Below are 15408 nucleotides of genomic sequence, written 5' to 3' on the forward strand. Positions count from 1 at the left end.
CAGCAGCTGGGACCTTTTTGCTGACTCTAACTCAAGACACAGTGAGCCAAGGACCACAGACCAATTAAATGTCCTTAATACCACTCGCTTCTCAACAGAATCTGCAATTAAAGGGTTCTTCCCACGTGAACATCAGAGCCATCTATAAAGAGACTGGTTTGTGGGGACTAATGACCAAATCTCTTCAGTCTTGGCCTTGGGAAGATGTGTGCAGTTCCGGTGAGGGAATCCTCAGAGGGAACACTGGTGGCCTCTCAACACTTGTTTGTTTTCTTGCCTTTGCAGAGCCTGCATGTGTGCCCAGCCATACCTAAGCTGAGTTCAGAATGGGAACTATTGGTTTTCTGGGCCCTTCAATCCTTTGCCCAACCACCAGCATTATTGGTTTGGCTTTCTGAAGACATCCTTCCTAACCAATAGCTCTTGGCAAAACAGTAAAAATGTGTGCATGAGATGGTTGCATCGGACCCTTTAAAGAAGAACGAAAGCTTTTTAAGAAGGGATTTACCACATATTTGATCAGACTTGAAGAATTTTTTTCTGCAGATATTGCCTTTTTAAATGCACATATAAAATTTAAGGTATAGAGCTGGTGAGATGATTTCGTGGGTATCACTAAACCTGAGGACCTGCGTTCAGTCCCCAGAATTTGCATGGTGAAAAGAGAGCTGACCCCTGACACCTGTCCTCTGACATTCTCCAGTGTGCCACGGCATGTGCCCTCAAGACATAGAGTCATACACCCACATCCACTGTAATGCATTTATACAAACATATATATATAATACAATAGTGAAAGTTACAATTATGTTTTTAATAAAAGCTGTATTAGCTTGGAAGCACTCAGAATGTCAGCAAACAGCTGGGACGTGTTTGCAGCTGTGGAATGCTGCTCAGCTAGTGGATCCGTTATTGTATATGAGCTGCATTAGAGACGGATGAAGGTGAAAACCAGGGCAATCTCCGTCTACGTCTAACTTGCGCTGAGGTTTGGTCCTCTTCTGCTCCTCAGTCTCTCTCTGCCCTGTTTTCTGTAATGGTCCTTGAGTCTTAGGGAGGGTATGTGACGAAGTTGCCCCATTGGTGGCTGAGCACGTGACTGACTTAGTCCCTGCAGCTCGGCCAGTTGTGAGGATCCGCGTTAGCTGTCATCCACCGCACAGAAAGAAACTCTCACGAGGTCTGGGAGCTGCACCGAGGAGTGGGTCTTCATAGAAGAATCACTGTAGCGTGACTTCTCACTGTTCTTAATAATAAAAACCTGGAGTCAGATATCAGGGTAAATGCTGAAAGATCAGAGAAGTAAAGGAGACTGGAAAGATTGTTTATCTCTACTGAATCCTCAAGCTAAAGCGGGCAGGATCCTGTCTCCACAGGTCCTCAGACTGAATGTCATGAGCTCCTGTCTCCTCCCTCCTTATCTTCCTCTCTCTGCCCAGTCATATCCCTCACTGTCTCTACCTCCCTAGTGTTGGGATTAAGGGTGTGTGACTCCCAAACACTGGGATTAAAGGGGTGAGCCACCACCACCTGGCTCTGTTTCTCTTTGAGACTGGATCCGATCTAGTGTAGCCCAGGGTGGCCTTGAACACACAGGGATCCATCTACCTCTGCCTCCAGAGTGCTGGAATTAAAGGTGTGTGCCACCACTGCCAGGCCTCTACGACTAACTAGAAGCTCGCTCCACACTCTGATCCTCGGGCAAGCATTATTTGTTAGAGCACAAAGAAAATACCACCACAGAGAACAGTTTGATAAACTGTCCATTAAGAGGAACACTAGTGTAGGTTTACCCCAGGGCCTAAGAGCTTCCCAACCATGGGTTCTTGGACAGATTTACAGTATCAAGCATGCATTTCTCCTGTGTAGTGGGCCTTAAATCCAAACAGGAAGCAGTTGGCTACCCCTGTAATATTTATCCCACTATGGTATCATGGGCATATCTTGCCTCATTGTTGTAGTTCATGGAGTTCATGGCTAGACAAGACCATTGATGACTTTTTGCTGCCAGCAACCAGGAGACATCACCCTGTGTTGCTCCTAATGTTGCAATAGGCCTGAAAGGGGGTTTCTCTCTAAGGATCTCTTGTCTGCCTTGGATCACTTCACTAGCAGAGTGAGCTGAGCTAGAAACATGAAGGGGGGAGGATGAAGCAGAGGGTGGAATGGTTGCCAAGGTGGCTGCAGCAGCAGTGACAATGTCAGGGGTGATGAGAGGGCACTGAGACGTTCCAGACAATGAGGAGCAGAAGCAATGAGGATGCAGAGACGAGAGACCTAAGGAGAAGAACCTGTGAGCCACGGTCCCTGAGAGCTCTGGGCAGCTGGTCCTGAGGAGAACCTGTAGGCTGTGGTCCCTGAGAGCTCCAGGGAGCTGGCTCTGAGGAGAACCTGTAGGCTGTGGTCCCTGAGAGCTCCAGGGAGCTGGCATCCTTAAGTGTCAAGGGTCTCAGAAACTTTGGTTCTGAGAACTGCAGCACAAATCACTGTTGAGGGCTGAGGATCCTAATATTGTAAGCCAAGCCCTGAAACATCCATCACTACATACCTGTAGGCCCCACCATTAGGGGCCTGTTCGAGAGCTCCTACACTGGAGGTGATTCTTGCTGCTGTGGCCACTACTGCTAAGAATCACTGTTGCTAGAAGTTTCTGTACCACCTGGTCCTGCATCCATTCAGTCCCAAAGAAACACAGAGGCTTACATTAATTATAAACTGGTTGGTCTATTAGCTCAGGCTTCTTATTAATTCTGACATTTTAAATTAACCCATTATTCTTGTCTGTGTTTGGTACCTTTTTTCAGTTTCAATTCAGCTAATAGCTGAATGAACAAACGAATGAATGAATGAATGAGCAAGCTCTTTAAACATCATGGTGATGTCTCAAAATAACAATTGCAGAACTTGTGGAGCACTAGCAACACAGTAGTAGACCTTTAACAGGTGAAGTGAATGAAGTACAGTTGTGGGCTGGAAGAATCTAGAGGATTAGATGGAAAGTTTAGACTGTAAGATTGGCAGTGGAAACAGGCACCCCACAATGCCTACTCAATTGGGCCATGCTGCTGCTTGGGTAAATGGTATGTGGAAAGTTCTTAAAAGAGAGATGTTCAGGAAACGACCACCAATGGTATCTGCTGTAGCTGTAGCTTGAACACCGGGTAGGTCTATGTGCCATATCCACCAGGATTCAGAAGCTCTCGACTGAAGCTTGTTTCTGACTGTGGCAGAAGTCTTTCTTGAATTAAGATGGGGAGCCTACTGAACATGCGCGAAGCTCAGACTTCAGATTGAACAATGCAAGAGATCGTTGTGGAAGTGAATTAGTGAATTAAGATGGGGAGCCTACCGAGCATGCGCGAGGCTCAGACTTCAGATGAGAGGACGCAGGAGATCTTTGTAGAAGTGTCACTGAGGACAAGAGGACTGAGAGCCGCTCACAATTATTGTGTGCTTGTGCTCTCCTAAGAATCCCTGCAGCTCATTTTAACACAACTGTATGCGGTCGGTGAAGCAACAAACTTTGTCTTCCTCTTTCATCAGGATTGTCCTGGAGCAAAACGTTCTGTGTGCTTAGTGCTAGACTCTCATACCCTGGCAATGGGTGGAAACCGACCATCAAGAGTAGGGAGGACAACCGGCATTTGGATGTACAAGCTGCTCTCCCAGGAGAATCACAAGCTGGGTGTGGTGGCCCCAGGATTAATTCACACAGCCCTCTGCAGCGAGGGGCTCCAGACCCACACACAGTGAGGGTACAGAAGCACACAAGTCACTGACACCACCCGGAGCCGGGACATGCCGCGCTGTGACATTTAGCTAGACCCTGACTTGTAGGGGGAGAATACGGAACTGAGGTCCAGCGTCCCAGGGAAGGAAGGGAGCCACAGATGGGCGGACTTTACTGACCACTTCTCGTGAGTATAGGATGAGAATGGCAGAAAAAGAAGCACTGAGTTTTGCCTCTTAAAACATTTCTCAGACCAAACCAGGACTGGGGAGGGAGGTGACGAAAAAGGTCCCATTAGTGCTGTCGTCCAGATCCGTGAGGAAAGCAAGGGCAACATTCTGGCTGTGACTCTTGGGCTATAGAGGAAACACGGCAGCTTTTAAAAAGAGCAAGACAGAGAGTACTAAGAAGGGACCGTTGTGAAGGTCCATGCAAGTGTAGGAGCCTAAAAGGAAGGGAGGAATGATTAGGGGCCTTTCAACAGAACCCAGAACATACAGAAGGATACACCTGTGACGATCTTGTGCGTCCTTCTCCAGCCTGTGGCCTCGCTGGGGCAGGCTAGAGTGTCCCATCTGCACAGAGGAAAGCCTGGAGCTGGGTGCTCCTGCCTTAAAGTTGCTGTTTGTAAGAACTGCGAATTTCTCAGAAAAGTTCAAGAAACAGTTCAGGAGAAATTATATTGAAAATTAAATATTGGATTTGGCAGAAAAATATGGGCACATATTAAATTTATTCCTTTCATAACAAAATTAAGTGACATTATTTTTCCAAAATACATCAAAAGAATGATTGTAGTTTGCTTAGAGTTCTCTTTTGGAAGACATACTTAAATTTAAATATATATTTATTTATTTTCTTACATAACAAAGGAGGTGAATGTCAGTGAAAGAAAAGGACACCCCAAAAGTATTTCCACACACACTATACAACATTATTCTTCTTAAAGGGAGGGCCTGGGAGGTGGATATTTGAACATTTTCCCTCCTGGAAACCACATTCCTGTGGCAAGGCTCAAATTAAATCTTCTGGTCATATTGAAAGGGGAAAGAAGAAAATTACTATACTGAAACCAAACAGAAAATGAATCTGGCCCTTTTTATTATATTTTCTCTGTCTGTGGACTTCCCAACCTGTTCTTCTTGTACAAATATACAAATATAACTCTCCACAAGAGGAGGCAGCTGTCCCAGACCACCTCTGGCTCTTAAGGTGGACTTCATTTTAAGAAACCCAGAATGAGGATCTTCACAGAGAGAATCCATGTGAGAATTCATCCATCTGTGTGACTTCTCCCATTCCAAGAGAAAGAAAGGAGACCAGATATGAAACTAACAGTTTAAATAAGGAAAAATCATAGCTATGGGCTGGAGATACGGTTCAGCAGTCAAGAAGATTGTTGTATCCTTACCCTTTAGTGACAGCTCATGCGGGGGAGGATGTAGGGGAAGGGGACCGCTCCTCCACTGCTGTTTGGAGCGCAAACTTGTACACTCACTTTGGAACTCAGTACGGTGGTTTCAGAGAAAACTGGTATTGATCTACTTCAAGGTTCACTCTTGGGTATATACCCAAAAAATACTCAACCATACCACAAGGACACTTGCTGAACTATGTACATGGCACCATTATTCATAATAGTTAGAACCCGGAAACAACCTAGGTGTCAATCAACCAAAGAACAGATAAAACAAATATGATACATTTACACAATGGAGTATTACTCAGGTATTAAAAGCAATTGCATCATGAAATTTGAAGGCAAATGAATGGATCTAGAGAAAAATCATCCTGAGTGAGGTAACTCAGACCCAGAAAGACGAACATGGTATGTGCTCACTCATAAGTGAACAGAAGTTATAAAGTGAAGGATAACCATGCTATAACCACAGACCCATAGAGTCTAGGTTATAAGGAAGGCCCATGGTGGGACACATGGATCTCCCTGGAAAGAAGAAACAGAGCAGATCTACAAGTGGGCTGAGGGTGGGGGAGATGGAAACAGGAGAGACTAGATAGGAGATAAAGTGGGAGAGTACAGAGAGAGACTGGAAAGCAGGAAGCTCCAGTACAAGGGAAACTCTTAGGAATCTACAAGAATGACCCAGCGAAGACTCCTAGCAATAGCGGATTTGTAGCCTGAGCTGACCATCTCCTGTGACCAGGCAAGACTTCCAGTGGAGGCATTGGGACACCAGCCTAGTCACATAACCTCCGACATACAGTCTGGGCTGCCTATGGGATGTGCAGGGGTAAGGGTGGTGCAGAAATTGTAGGAGTGGCCGACCAATGACTGGTTCAGCTTGAGATCCATGCCATGAGAGCAAGCCCACCCCTGACACTGGCTGAAGGTTCAGGACCCAGAGGCAGGATTGTCTATGCACCTCGGATAGAACCAAACCCCTGGAGAAAAAAAATGACAATACAATGATGCCTAAGGATATTCTGCTACACTCATAGATTGGCGCCTAGCCCGGTTGTCATCAGAGAGGCTTAGCCCAACAACTGGTGGAAACAGATGCAGAGACCCACAGCCAAGCATTAGGCCAAGCTTGGGAAATCCTGCTGAAGAGAGGGAGGATGGATTGTAGGAGCCAGAGGGGTCAAAGACTTCACAAGAAAACCCACAGAATCCATGGATCTGTGTTACAGATTGGCACTCCAACATGGTTGACTATATCCACTTAAAACCTGAGACAGCTTGAAAAGGGATTCTAGGAATTAATATGTAAGAATTAGCCAATAAGAAGTTAGAGCTAATGGGCCAAGCAGTGATTTAACCAATACAATTTTTGTGTGGTTATTTCGGGGATAAGCTAGCCGGGCAACCGGGATGAACAAGCAGGTCCTCCTCCTACAGATTTCAAACTAACTTTGGCTCAGAGAGGCTCTCGAAGTCTGAACTGACAACCAAGGAGCCTGCATGGAACTGACCTAGACCCTCTGCATATATATGACAGTTGTGTAGCTTGGTCCTCTTATGGGACTCTTAGCAGAAGGATTAGGGGCTGTCTCTGATTGTTTCTGTCTTTTGGGACCCTACTTCTCATACTGAGTCAACTTGCCTAGTCTTAATACATGAGGAGGTGCTTAGTCTTATTGCAACTTGATGTGCCTTGCTTTGCTGATACTCACGGGGGGCGGGGGCTGTCCTTTTCTGACTAGAAACAGAAGAGGAAGGAATTGGGGGGTGGGGAAAGAGGGGAGGTGGAGGATGAACTTGGAGGAGAGGAGGAAGAGGAAACTATGGTCAAGATATAAAATAGGTTTATTAGTTAATTAATGTAAAAAAATAAACAGCATTGTTGCATTTGCAGAGTCCTGGGCTCAGTTCTCAGGCAACTCATACCTTCAGTTCCAGGAGACTCAATGCCCTCAACTCCCTCTCCTAATATCCACAGGCACCAGGTGTGCATGTGGTATGCATGCATGCATACATACATACATACATACAAGCAGACAAAATGTCCATATGTAAAGAATGAAAATAAATATGTCTTTTTAAGATAAAGTCATGTTTGAAAAGAAAGTCATAGTCTAGAGATCTCAACTGTGTCTCTTAATTTAACAGCTTTTATTTTTGAACCCATGATTGTCTAGCACAACAGAACCCTGCTATTATACACAGAGCCACAAGCATGAAGTGTTATCTGCAAGTGAATTTGTAACAAAAGAAAAAAGAAAAAAGAAAGAAAAAAAAAGAAGGCAACAGAGACAGTACAGTGCAGAAATTCTGTCTTCCTGCCTTTGTCCCAGCAAACATTTGCATGCAAATTTTGTGTTTTGTATTTATGTTTTCAGTTAAAAACATTTAAGTTGTTTCTATTTCCTGGCTAATATGGATAGACCAGTAAAGAACATGCCTGAGCAAGTAAGTATCTGTGGAGTCAAATGCCCAGTCCTTTGGGCACATGCCACGGAGATGTTTAGTGGTGTAGATTTAGTTTCCATGTTTTAGAAATATTTTGTAGTGGATGCAGCAATCTGCACCCCACCAACAGTGGCTGAGGGGTCCCCCTTTCTTTACAAACTCATAAGCATTGTTTATCAATTGTTTCATTTACCTTCGCCTGGGACGAGATAAACGCTCAAGCTGTTTTAATTTGCATATGCTAATTGGTAAGGATGATGACTGTTTTTTGAGGTATTTCTTGGCCATTTTTATTTATTTTATTGAGAACTCTTTAGATCACTAATCTATTTCTTTAGTTAAGTCATTTGTTTCCTTGACTCCTTTTTTTTTTTCTTTGTATATTCTGGATATTAATTCTTTGTCAAATGTATAGCTAACAAAGATTCTCTCCCCATATTGAGATAAAGTCACCCTACATCCTCTTGGTGGGTTTTCAGTATCACAGAGACAAAATTGAAAAGAGGAGAAAACCATGTGGAGACACAGGCAAAAACTGGAGGTGTGCTGTCACAAGTCAACAATCAGAGCCACAAGAAAGCTTTTACTTAGAACTTCTGGCATCCTGAGCAGAGGAAAGCAATCCGTTGTTACCAGTTTGTAGTGATTGATTTCAGCAGCCCTAGGAGGGCAAACAGCGTCTTTGAGGGTTCTCATTTGCCACATGTATCATCAGGCCAGACTACAGTGGAAAATAAGGCATCGTCTCACCCTTGCAAAATGGTGATCCAGAGCTGAATAAACATTCTCAGGGAAGTTTAGAGCAAAGTAAAGTGAAAGCCTACAGCAGGCTCTATTCCTGAGATTCTTATTGTACATGAGCGTGCTGTAGGCTTAAAGAAGTACTCCAAGTTGCTTGGTGGTTGCTGGGGAAGCTTCCAGAAAGAGCATCACAAATATCTTTGATGCATTCAAATGAATTTTTATGATAAAAGATTAGAAAATGAACCAAGTAAGAGATACCAGTCATAAAGAACTGAGAAAATATAAAAGCACATGTGTGTATGCATGCATGTATGCACGCATGCACGCACACACACACATGCACACAATGTTTTGAGGCTAACAAGAAATCTCTATCTCAATGTGATATGAAACTTTGGAACACAGATTCCAAAGGACATGTTATTCTTCAAACCTCTCAAACACTAACAGAATATGACATTTAAAATGTTTTTAAAACTTAGGACTTTTCATGGCAATGAGACACATACAGATCTGTGTCTGGCAGCACCAATTACTTGGAGAGGAAGATGGGCATTGGGGAGTCTCCTTATAGAGTTTCCTCCCTCTGACAAGTTATGATATTAAACAAAGGAGGCCCAGGCTGTTTGTTGGGATGTCAAGGTGTTAGGGTGATGGGCAGGAAACAGTGGAAAATGACAACCAGAGCAAGGTTGTGTCCCAAGGTGCTCTCAAGATCTCATTCCACTCTCCTTATGAGCTCAGTCCCTGCTTTCTTTGGTCTCCTTCCCTGGAGGTAAATGGTCCATGGCATCCATTCACAGAAGCTCTGAAGCACAACTTCACCTTCATGGCTTTTGTTTTCAGAGTAAAGACTTTGTGTCAGTGTTGTGTAGAAAATGGCAAAGAAAGGGAGAAATCCATTTCCCAGAAAAAAAGAATTTCCCTCCAGGACTGAGAGCTGAAGTGAGGCTGGAAGTTTGGAAGCATCAACTAGAAAAGAGAGACAGCTTTCCTAAGACTCAGAACCCCACAGCAGAAGTCTCGGATAAGGGAGAAGACTTTCCCCAGACACGGGGCACCACGGCAGGAGCTCCAGCTTCGCTGATCACAGTCTGTGTCAGGAGAAGTCAGGCGCAGTGGAGCATCAGGCAAACTCCCCGGATGGTGGTCATATGTAAACCCTGACAACCTCTCAGTCCTAATCAGGAAAGTGGACGCTAAGAATGAGGAAGGCTGCATTTCCTGCCAGCCCATTCAGACCGATGATGTCATCTCATTTAGAAAACCGTCCGGTCGCTAATGTGCTGGTTAGAGCAAGAAGGTTATGGTAGAAAAATATTTGTATTTGATAGCAATTCCTCATCCTTGTTCTTTCAGAGTGATTCTTCTGTGGGGGTATAGTTGATATCAGGAAGAGTTTGTTTTCCAGAATCCTTTGTAGATGCAACTGTGGGATTTGAGAATCAACCTGTGCTACTTATGGTTTATGACTGTAGAGGGAGTATTTCCCATCCCATCCAGACTTTTTCCTTCTCACAAGTTAGCGTGAAGGTAAGGAAACATGGTACACATGGCCTCAGACCTCTGGCAAAGTTGCGTTAGGAATTATGTGGAATTCCAGGTCAGTGTTCATCACCTCCTCAAACAGCTTTGTACTAGCAGTAGTGATGCAGGATGTCTCTCTGTGTGCTGTGAATGCTTCATTATCGTTGGTTAACAAATAGGCTGAGCTGGCTTATGGCAGGCAGAATAGAGCCAGGTAGGAAATCCAAACCGTGATACAAGAAGAAAAAGGGTGGAGATAGGGAGACGCCTGCAGCCAGCCGCATGGAAGTAAGATGTGAGGTAGCAAGCTTCTAGCCTCGTGGTGAAATATAGACTAATAGAAATGGGTTAATTTAAGTTGTAAGACCTAGTTAATATTAAACCTAAGCGCTAATAGGCCAAACAGTTTGTAATTAATATTAAGCCTGAGAGTGGTTATTCAGGAACTGGTGGGCAGATGAGAAACTTTCAGTTACACAGTCATTTCCAAGATGAACTGGGAAGGAAAGAGATTGCTGGGGGAGCTCGTGGCTGCCTCCCTGGCTGTGGTGGTGCTTTAAGTGAGGCACTTGCAGACAAGAGGGAAATAAGAGGAGAGAGAGAGACAGAGACAGAGAGAGACAGAGACAGACAGACAGAGAGAGAGAGAGAGAGAGAGAGATCCCACAGGCCTAACTATTTGTGGAGGAAGAAAGCTGAGCTAGGTAGGTCATGCTCTACTCACAGCACTTGAGAGGCTGAGTCAGGAGGATGGCTGCGAGTTCAAGGCCATCTCAAAGTGAGACTTTGTCTCAAAATAAAGAGGATGGGGGGATACAGGAGAGGGGAGATGAAGAATGGGAGGGACAGGAAGAGAGGAGGGGAGAAAAGAGAAACATAATAAATTCTAATATTCGATACGGAAATTTGAGGCTAGAGATGATTTTGTTGGGAAGGAGGATAATAGAGGAGTAAACCTTGGCAATGATGCTTTAAACAGCATCACAGAAGTGAGAGAATATTGGGCTTGGCAGTGAGGAAAGGAAAAACCTCTTCCTGTTAGCTTCCTCCCATTAATGAACGGAAAGCTACTGGGAGCCAGAGCCCATGTTCCTGACAACAGCCTCTCTCTCTCTTAGAGCCCACTCAGTGTTTAACATCTTCCCTCAAAATTCCCATAATCTTCTTCTGATGGCCTTGACTAAAAAAAAAAATCCATGCTTGGTATGATTATTTTATTCAATAATCAAGTTCCCATAATATTCTTCGTATGGGGGGTGGGAGTCTGTAACTAAAACAGGCACAGAGGTACTTGGTTTTGTTTCTTTTGCTAATTTAGAGAATATGATACTATCATAGTGAACGTGTCATATGCTTCTCAAAATTCACAGGCGGTGTACATAGGGCATGAACACTGTAGCTGTGTTCTACAGTCTACATGGTTAGAAATGTACACTATGGACACTGACTGATCATAATGTCCTGCTAATCATGGCTCTCTAACCACAGCAGAGGCACCACCTTGCGGCTGTTGTAATGAGGGCAGAGGAGGCCACATGGATTGGGTAGAAGGAGCGTACAAAATGTATGATTTTCTGCTCAGGCAAGCTGTGAAACTGACAGTGCTTTAACAGAAGAGGTCTGCTCACCAGAAAACACAGCGGTAACTTATTGGACAAAGAGACATATGGATCTTCCTTCTTTCTGTCCCCAGTTAAAGAAATAAGCAAAATGCTGTGGATCTTCCCTATCCTTGGACAGAATAAGTCTCTTCTAGGGCTGTTACCTCTACCAGGATCTCAGTGCCATGAGAGTGGCTGGATTTTCCGTTGTGGAAAGTAAATAAACCATTTTTCATTGGAGGATACATTAGTTGCATAAGCAGTTCACTTAGATGCAGAATAACCAATCTAGCATGGTTCCTTTGTAAAAGGAGATTTTGTCTTTATTTATGTATGTGTGTGCACCTCTCTCTCTCTCTCTCTCTCTCTCTCTCTCTCTCTCTCTCTGTCTCTCTCTCTCTGTGTGTGTGTGCGCGCGCGCGCGTGTGTGTGTGTGTGTGTGTGTGTGTGTGTGTGTATTTGCACATGACTGCAAGTGCCCACAGAGGCCAGAAGTGTCAGCTCCCCTGGAGCTGGAGCTATAGGTGGTTGTTAACCACGCCGTGTGGTGCTGAGAACCAAGCCCAGGTTCTCTGTGAGAGCAGAGTGACTCCTCCCCTCTGAGTCGTCTCTCCAGCCCACACAGGACTTGTCAAGCCTGCAACTCTGGAACTGAGTATCTGAGTCCAACTCTTGTGTCTACCAAATTCATCAGGTAGGTGTTCTTGGGCACGGATTTGATATACTTAAATTTTCATTTTCCTCATATAGCTAATGGAATTCATAGAAATGCCAACACTTTAGCAGTTTATTTCCAAGATTAAATTTTAAAATGTATGTGAAGTATTTAGGAAAAAGTTTGGCAAAATAAATCACCCAATAAACATGTTTTTGTCATTAGAGGATACTGATCAGTCACTAAGTAAGCAGTGTCTTCACATTTACCAGACAAGAAATTCTAGTTTCTGGCCCTGGCCATGGTGGACGGAAAGGACATTGACTTATCCCCCTTATTAATTACTTCTGAAGTTGGACAAAATATGCAGAGCATTTTTTTCCATGTCATAGCCAAAACACAGCTTTTGGTGGTGAGCCTTGAGAGATATAGATAGAGCACAGGCTACTGCCATATTTAATCCAGTTTACTCATGGGTCACAATTCCCGGGTCAAGGAACCTAAACAGGATGTATAGACTTGCTGGCCACATGAAACAGAGACTGGAGGTTGGGATCTAGTGCATCAGTTGGGATGTCTATCTCGTGTGGCAGACCTAAGGCAACTTACCAGAGGAGTCTGAGGAATCCACACGTATGTCCTCAGGTCTCTGGGTGTATGCCCATGTGTGCTTCCGCAAAATTTGAAACTAAGTACAAACTGTCCAAAGAGAACAAAATCGAGTGATGAAAACCAAGAAAACAATGTAACAGAGTTTTGGCAGCATGTGGGTATTGTGAAATCCCCTAACCCATGTGAAACAAGGCTCCATGATGGAGAAAAGATGTCCTGGTTGTAAGATGAACAATGAGCTAAAAGAAATAATATTCTAAAAGAAGACCCCCAAGTATAATGAGAATAACAGCCCAGAGAGAACATTGTGCACCACCAGGTAAACTGATGTCCCTAAGTGTGTTCATTCATTCTCTCATGAAGAGAAAAAAAAAAGACATTTAAAAGATTGGTTTTGAAAATCCCAACATCTGGTTTGGGCTGTGATGGAAAGATGAGCCACAAACAACACAATGAAAACCACATCTAGGCGGAACCCAGTGCAACGACTCTACTCCAAATTAAAAATAAAATCTTCAAAGAGCCCAGAAGAAAAAGACACATTGCATACAGCAAAGTAGCAATAGAAAAGCCACTGAATTCTCATCAGACACAATACAAGCCAGAAAACAATGGAATCGTAGTTTTAAAATACCAAGAGAGAAGTTTTTTTGGTGTGGGGGAGGAAACAGTGAAAATTGAACCCAGGATTTTGCACATGCCAGCAAGCCTCCAAAATGAAGCCACATCCGTAGACCCTTGGTAATTCTTAGTTCAGATAGGGTCGCCTTTTCTTACCTTGAACTTGTATTCCTAGTGTCGCAGCCTCCCAAGTAGCTGGACTTGTAGGCCTCTGCCACTGGACTTAGCAGAACCATTAAATCAGAAATACAGCAAATGAGTAAAGCCATTTCCACGTGGCTAATGTAATGACCAGCTCACCAAGAAATATTCAATTTATTCAAGTTAAAAATAGCTTATAGCAAATGGATGCTCAGATTTGCCTGAAATAGTGTTTTTCATAATTCCTTAAAATTCAGTTGACTGCTTTCTTCAGTGGTGTACCCATTGGTAGGTAGCCCCCAGGAATAACCTCCCAGGCATGCTCACATGGGTAGCCCTAGTTAAACTCAATAAGCAGCATACACACCAAAAAAAAAAAAAATGTGACAGTAGGTGAGGACGTGGGGAGGAAGCGCTTCAGCAAAAGTAGGAGGGGACAAGAGAAGGTAATGGGGACTGAAAATGGCAGAGTCGTTATATGAAAGTTGACGCTGTTTGTGGGTAATACCTTTTTTAAAGAAAAATATCAATTGACTACCTGAACCATAAAAGATGGTTTGGAATCCGTAGTGTATGAAAGCAGGCGTGTGGCACACAGAGGAGAGAATACAGAAATATCCCACACCATCCAGAACATAAAGTGTGACGGTGGCTGAGGAATGAGTAGTACATCCTCTGCAGAAACTGTTAGACAAGTAAAGCAGCGATGTTAGTCAAAAGAAGAGGAGAATACTTAAATTAAAATGAGGGGAAATATGAAAAAATGGAATGACCTTGAGGGGCCAATCCAGAAACAAACAGCACCTAAGCCACATGAGTGCATAAGACACAACCCTGAACAACAACCATTAACAGAGCTACGCAACTGGCCGAGGTTCAAAGAATAAGAGACTGTGGAATAAAAATAAATTAAAATAAATGGCTTGTACTCTGCATTAAAAAAGAAAACAGGGGCAAATTAAATTGAAATGAAGATGAAAATAGTAAAGAACTGTGATCAACTTAGGGAAAAACAAAGAAATTGGGACACAGAAAGTAGACAAAAGCAAAGTTAACCCTTTTGTTAGTCAACTTGACAAGTGTCATACTAGACAGATACAGAAAAAAAAGGAGTCTACAAATTACAAACTCTCAAGTCTACAATGTCTACATTAGAAACATAAAATGCTGAGGAATAAACTTGAACAAAAATATAAAGCTGTCCTGCCTAAATACTATGAGATATTTAAGAAGGAATTAGAAGTTAAAAGGTGCAGATGCCATGCAGATGTGAGATTCCTGAGTCAAACCTTCCCAAATCTATAGACGATGCCATCTCGATGAAATTCACAGCCGATTTATGTGGGATTCCCCTCTGTATGCTGTGACTATCATTGATTAATAAAAATACTGCTTTGGACCTTTAGCAGGGCAGAACAGAGGGAGGTGGAGAAAACTAAACTGAATGCTAGGAGGAAAAAGGTGAAGTCAGGGAGAAGCCATGTAGCTGCCAGAGAGGAAGACATGAGCTGCCAGCTGGAACCTTGCCGGTAGCCACAGCCTTGTGGTAAAATATAAAATAATAGAAATAGGTTAATTTAATATGTAAGAGCTTGCTAGGAATATGCTATAGTGATTAACCAAGCAGTGATTTAATTAATACAGTTTCTGTGTGGTTATTTCGAGTCTGAGCAGTCGGAAACAAACAAGCTGCTCTTACAAACTGGCACTCCAATGTGTGCTACCTAATCCATATAAAACCTGAGAGGGCTTGAAAAAGAATTCTAGACACTAAAAAACAAAGCTTAGCCACGTTTATGTTTTGGATGGGCTCTGATTGCTGGTGGAATACTACAGTTCCTTTAAAAGAAGTCTTCCTGATTCAGCAGTAGTAGCAAAAGAAAAAAAAAACCCACATGGTTTTAAA

This window comes from Myodes glareolus, chromosome 8 (genome assembly GCF_982192425.1).
Source record: "Myodes glareolus chromosome 8, mMyoGla1.1, whole genome shotgun sequence".
Classification (NCBI taxonomy): domain Eukaryota; kingdom Metazoa; phylum Chordata; class Mammalia; order Rodentia; family Cricetidae; genus Myodes; species Myodes glareolus.